The sequence below is a fragment of the Orycteropus afer genome, unplaced genomic scaffold, assembly GCF_000298275.1.
Source record: "Orycteropus afer afer isolate SDZICR_OR568_19922 unplaced genomic scaffold, OryAfe1.0 scaffold00045, whole genome shotgun sequence".
NCBI lineage: Eukaryota > Metazoa > Chordata > Mammalia > Tubulidentata > Orycteropodidae > Orycteropus > Orycteropus afer.
In genome coordinates, this window is record NW_006921632.1 from 2,426,085 (window position 1) to 2,433,260 (window position 7,176).

A 7,176-nucleotide genomic window follows, 5' to 3' on the forward strand; every position below is an offset into this window, starting at 1 on the left:
TGGTGGTTCAAACCCACCAGCCACTCCTCAGAAGGAAGATTGGGCAATCTACTTCCATAGAGATACTGCCTGTGGTAGTTAATGTTTGTGTATCAACTTGGCTGGGCCTGGTTGAGTGCCTGGGGAGCTGGTGGTAGTTATTCCCCATGATGAGACTGACAATCAACTCCATGGTGGGATCCACCATTAGCAGCTGAGTAGCTGCCTTTGGGTATATAAGCAGCAGCTTTGGGGAAGGTCTCTAGCCTTTGGCATGCTTGGACTTTGCATGTAGCTGTGTCGTTGCTCAGCAGCCTGCTATGCTCTGCTGACCTTGGGATTTACAATGGACTTTAAGTTAATGGCCTGCCGTGTTGTTTGGTAACATCGGGACCGTGCCTTTACTTGTCAACCTTGGGGCTTCTCAGCCTCAGCAGCCAGCAGCTGTCTGAGTGAAGAAATGCCTCTAGCTCCAGTGGGCTGGGAGCAGGAAGCAGAACTGGACCCCAAGATTGAGGGGCTCTTACCTAGCCCTTAAAGCCTGGCAGTTTGAACTTGTACTTAAAGCCTCCAAATTGTAAGAATAAACTCTTATAAGCCATCCCATTTGTGGTATATTTCTTGTCAGAGTGACACTAGGTAACCAGAACAACAACTCAGAAACCAAGGAGGGGTTGCTGTGAATCCAATCGACTCAACAGCAGTGAGTTCAGTTTGGTTTAAAGACAAGGAAATGTGGAAGAATATGGAATGTTCAAAGAATAGTGAGTCCTGATAGTTTGGAAAAGAGCCAAAGGGGTTGAAGGATGCAATTAATGTCACTGAAGTGTACATGTAGAAATTGATGAAATGTAGTGTGTATATAATAATAATAGTAATAATAAAGGAATAATGAATCCTTTGGGGTAGATGGCATGTAGGGAATGGACAGAAATAAAACTAAAAAGGTCATCTGGATTGAGGGAAAAGGAGAGAGGGTCACCTCATCCCACGAACAGGTATTGTGAAAGTACCAAATCCTAACTACTAGACCAGCAGGGATAGCTACTAACAAGTATTATGCACCTACTATGTGTGTGGCTCTTTGCTAGACTTTTGGTATCCAGAGGGAGGTAAGGGTGAAATTTGAAGGGTGAGGAGACACCAGAATAGAGATTGGCCGCACCATGATTTTAAGATGGTCAGCACAGTTCAGATCAGATCCTCCATTTCCTGAACCTAAAAGCTTTAGTTTGTCAGGCTACCCAGAGTAGATTTGGGGACTGATCCATGCTAATCAAATGCATAAGTGATTCATGAATGCTTTACCATAAACCATACACTTTTCAATGACCAAAGTATTTATGTCTGCTTTTCATGGCACCATAGATTCTGCTCTTTACAGAACCAAGGTACAAAACCAAAAAACCAAACTAACTTCCATTGAGTTGATTCCAACTCACAGTGACCCCTATTGAGTTTCCAAGGCTATAAATCTTACAGAAGTAGATTGCCTCATCTTCATTTCCCTTCCGCAGAACAACTAGTGGGTTTGAACTGCTGACCTGGTTAGCAGCCAAATGTCTTACCCACTATGCCACCAGAGCTCCTTTTTCAAGGTACAAGGAACACTAATTTAATATCAGAAAAGTCTTAGAGGGAATCACTGCTCAGAACACCTGTCATACCTATCAGAGTATCCAATTTGTTTTCTACACAGCAGTCAGAATGAACGGCTTCTGCTTGTCTTTGCTAAATCTTGCATGCGGGAACTTCAGTTAATCTTTTTCAGGCCAGCTACTTTCTCATTTTATTCTAGCCCTCTTTCATTTCCTATCTGCTCTCTTACTCTTCTCCCCCATGGACAACCATTCTAGGTTCTGGATACTCTGGTGGGGCAAAGGTTAAACACTGCTGCTAAGCAAAAGGTGGGCGGTGTGAACCCATCAGCAGCTCCTGTGGGAGAAAAGACCCGAGGATAAAAAACAAAATCAAACTCACTGCCAGTGAGTCAATTTCGACTCATAGTAACCCCCGTGGTAAATCTTTACAGAAGAAGATTGCCCCATCTTCCTTCCACAGAGCGGCTGGTAGGTTTGAACCACCAACTTTCTGGTTAGCAGTCAAATACCTTAGGTACTACACAACCACAGCTCCTAACCTGAGGATATGCTTTCATAAAGATTATAGCCTAGGAAACCTATAGGCCAGTTCTACTCTGTCCTACATGGTCACTATGAGTTGGAATCAACTCAATGGCTCACAACAAGAAACAAGAGGGTTGTCTATTAGTTTTCTATTGCTGTTAGAACAAGTTACAACAAATTGATGGTTTTAAAAAACACAAATATACTCTTATAGGTCTGGAGGTCAGAAGTCCAAAATCAAGGTTGACAGGGCTGTGTTTCTTTTAGAGCTTTTTAGGGGATGTGCTGCACTGAATTACTTGGTGTGGCTCTTCTAGCCATGGTCTTTGTGACTCCCGTCAGGTTACTGAGTGGAACTATGTGAATGTACAGCCCACCAAGGGATTGCATAGTTTGTTAGTAATGTAATAAGGTACAAGGCACCCTTGTGGGGGTTGGGCCATGAAAATAAGGTGTATGGAACTCTAATGTGGGAATTGGTTAGTTTTGTCATTCTACTTGGCTTAAAATGAGCCCTCCTAGAGGCAGAACTGGGGATCTCACTGCCATCAAGAGAGAAGACCTAGAGGTGGAATGCAGCATGTCCTTGGACTTGAGATCCCTGTGCTGGATCTCCTTGGCAGAGAGACAGCCTGGCTGAGATGACTGGCTGAGGTGATGGCAGCAGAACCACGAGACAGAAATTGCCAGCCCATGGAGTGAGAAAGCTGAGTGCCTTTGAGCAGGAGACTTGCTGGTGGAGTGGGATGCACTTAGGTGCACATGTTGACAGAACTAAAAGAGCTTTGTAATATTTGCCCAAGCAGGGCAAAGGCCAGGCTGAGAGGCCAAGGGCCAGAGAGGCATGCCTGAGGACATGGCAGAGGGGAGACTGTCATGATCAAAGAACTGTATCTTGAGCATGAACCTGAAGTGTAGCCTGTTATTTTCCTAATAAACCCCATACTTGTGAGCATTGTCTGTGAGTTCTGTGTGGACATTACAACAAATGACGGAACCCAGCAGAGAAGTAGTGAGTGCCTGGGAGGATTGGCTAGTCTTAGAATTGGTATAAAGGTTGGAGGGTGGCAGCACGTTTGGCCTCATAGGAATCAGCCTTGGGTTGTTGAAGTTTATTCTCTCCACCCTTCATTAAGTTGGGGTGCATCAGAAGAAATGCCACCTCACGTGTTTTTTAAATTTTTTTTGTTGTAATTTGGGTGAAAACTTATGAAACAAATTCCCCCACATGCTTTTTGCAGGGGAGAATTTGTTTTCTTTTCCTTTTCCAGGTTCTAGAGGCTGCCTTCATTTCTTGGTATGTGGTCCCTTCATCATTCCAACCTCTTCTATCCTCACATTTCCTGCCTTCCTCTTATAAATACGCTTGTGATTACATCAAGCCCACCTGCATAATCCAGGATAATCTTCTCATTTCAAAATCCTTAACTTAATCATATTTGCAAAGACCCTTTTGCTATATAAAGCAACATTCAGATTCCTGAGTTAGGATGTGGACATCTTTGGTGGGGAGTCATTATTCAGACCGCTGTAGATTGTTTAGTGTATGTGTTTTTAATTTAAATAAATGTTGTTGCCACGTAAATATAGTTCTGTTTTCACTTTTTTCAATCAACTTTTTTCCAGGATCCATCCTTATTGCTGTATACAATCTAGTTCATTGCTTATAACTACTGCATAGAATTCCATATTAGGCACCCATTATGCTTTATTATCCACTTGCCACTTCCACAAACAGTGCTGGAGCATTATCTTCTTACATGGCCCCTCGTGAGCCCATTCAAGGATATCTTTGGGAGTGGAATTTATGGGTCTTAGGCATATTGTTGTTAGGTGCCTGCAGTGTAGTAAATTACTTAGTATGGCTTTTCTACCCATAAGTCATTGTAAACTCAGCGGTGGAATGAGCAACTGAGGAGCTCCTGATTGTAAATGTTATCCACGTGGAGTATGTCTGTTGGGAGTGGCACAATACAATGTTCTGGGAGGTTCCCACTCTCTCTCAGGTGCTTAGAGTTCTGATGCTGTGATTGGCTAGTTTGACCACCCTGCCGGGCTCAAAAGGAGGCCTCCTAGAGGAAGATGTGCTGCTGAAAGAGACACGCGCCCCAGAAAGAGACATGTGCTGCTGGGAAAGAGACGCAAGAGACACGCATTGCTGAGTGAGACACTGAGGGACCAGTGCTGCTGGGAAAGAGACTGTGAGAAACTGTTGGCTGAGGAACGGTGGGCTGGGGAGAGAGACTGAGCATTTTTCCTGAACTCAAATTGTAGCCTGGTGCTTCCCTAATAAACCTCATAATCTGTGAGCTCTGTGTGGCCACTGCAGCGAATTATCGAACCCAGGAGAGAGGTGGTGGGTGCTTTGGGAGGAACGGTTGGAGAAAGGGCTGGAGGGAGGCAGCATGTGTGGCCTGGCAGGAATAGGCCTTGGGTTACTTCTGGTAATCCTGTCTTCCTCTTGTAGGGTTAGAGGAGGTCGGAAGATGTGGCCTCCTTGCCGTTTTTGCAGTGCCAATGAGTCAGCTCCAACTCATATGGACCTTATGTACAACAGAACAAAACACTGCCCGGCCGTGTGCCATCCTCACAATCCTTGCTGTACTTGAGCCACTGTGTCAATCCATCTCAGTGAGGGTCTTCTCCCTTTTCACTGACACTCCACTTTACCAAGCATGATATTCTTCTCCAGGGAATGGTCCCTTCTGACAATATGACCAAAGTAGGTGAGATGAAATCTGGCCATTCACACTTCCAAGGAACATTCTGGGTGCACTTCTTCTAGGACAGATTTGTTCATTCTTCTGGCAGTCCACAGTACTTTCAGCATTCTTTGCCAACACTACAACTCAAAAGCATCAACTCTTGTTCAGTCTTCCTCATTCATTTTCCAGCTTTCACATGCATATGAGACAATGGAAAATACCATGACTTGGGTCAGGTGCACCTTAGTCCTCAAGATGATATCATTGCTTTTGAATACTCTAAAGAGGTCTTTTGCAGTAGATGTGTCCAATGCAATACATCTTTTGATTTCCTGACTGCTGCTTCCATGGGCATTGATTGTGGAGCCAAGTAAAATGAAATTCCTGACAACTTCTATCTTTTCACCATTTATTGTGATGTTGCTTATTGGTCCATTTGTGAGGATTTTTATTTTCTTTATGTTGAGGGTAATCCATACTGAAGGCTGTAGTCTTTGATCTTCATCAGTAAAGGCTTCAAGTCATCTTCACTTTCAACAAGCAAGGTGTGTCATTTGTATATTGCATGTTGTTAATGATTCTTCCTCCAATCCTCATGGCAACATTCTTCTTCTTATAGTCTAGCTTCTTCTTTTATTTTCTCAGCATACATATTGAATACATATAGTGAAAAGATAACCCTGACACACACCTTTTCTGTTTTGTTCAAACAGCTAACTTCATTTTGGTCTACATACAGGTTCCTCATGTGCACAATTAAGTGCTCTGAGACTCTCATAGTCTTCAATATTATCCATCATGTAGGATGATCCAAACAGTCAAATGCCTTTGCATAGTCAAAACAGAGGCAAACATCTTCCTGGTATTATCTGCTTTCAGCCAAGATCCATCTGAAATCAGTAATAATGTCCTTCGTTTCACATCTTCTTCTGAATATGGCTTGAATTTCTGGCAGTTCCCTGTTGATGTACTACTACAACCATTTTTAATTATCCTCAGCAAAATTTGACTTGTGTGTGATATTAATGAAATTGTACAATAATTTCTGCATTCTGTTGGATCACCTTTCTTTGTAATGGGCACAAATGTGGATCTCTTCCAGTTAGTTGACCAGATAGCTGTCTTTCAAATTTTTGACATAGATGAATGACTGTTTCCAGTTTTGCATTTACTTGCCTTAAAGTAGTTCAAGGGCTATCTATCACCCTTACAATAATATTTGCCCTTAAAGACATCACTAAAGAGGAACACTACAGGCCAGTATCCCTCATGAATATAGATGCGAAAATCTTCAGCAAAATCCTAGCCAATAGATTCCAACAACATATCAATAAAATAATACTTATGACCAAGTGGGGTTCATACCAGGAATACAAGGATGGTTCAACATTAGAAAAACAATATCATCCATCACATAAATAAAACAAAGGAAAAGAACTGCATAATCATATCAATCGATGCAGAAAAAGTATTTAATACAATCCAACACCCATTCCTGATTAAAAAAAAAAAAAACTCTCAGAAAAATAGGAATAGAAAGGAAATTCCTCAAAATAATAGGGGAAATATATGCAAAACCAACAGCCAATATTATTCTCAATGGAGAGAGATAGAAATCATCCCCCTTGTGAACAGAAACCAGACAAAGATGTCTTCTATCATCACCTCTATTCAACATGGTACTGGAAGTCCTAGTCAGGGTAATAAGGCAAGAAAGGGAAATCAAAGGCATCCAAATTGGTAAAGAAGAAGTAAAACTGTCCCTATTTGCTGAAGATGTGATCCTATATAGAGAAAACCCAAGAAACTCAGCAAAAAATCTACTGGAACTAATTGAGAGATTTAACATAGTAGCAGAATATAAGATCACATACAAAAATCAGTTGGATCCCATTACTAGGTATATATCCTGAAGAAGTGAGAGCCAGGAAAAGAACAGATATATGCACACTCATATTCATCGCAGCACTATTTACAACAGCAAAAAGATGGAAACAACCTATATGTCCATTAACAGAAGGATGGATTATCAAACTATGGTACATACACACAATGGAATAATATGCAACACTAAAGAATAACGTAGACTCTGCCAAACACTGCATAAAATGGATGAACTTTGAGGACATTATGCTGAGTAACATAAGTCAACCACAGAAGGACATATATTATATTAGTTCATTATTGTAAAAAGTCAAGGAAACTGCCCTTCAGGTCTGGAATTGAGCCCACAACTGTGGTTTCCAGCCAGACAAAGTACAGGCATGTGAGTTAAACATTTATCTCAAGTAGACACACTCCCTGGAGAGAACAATCATGGGAGAAGGAAGGGCTGCTTATACACAGGGAGATAGCTCAGGGTGCAG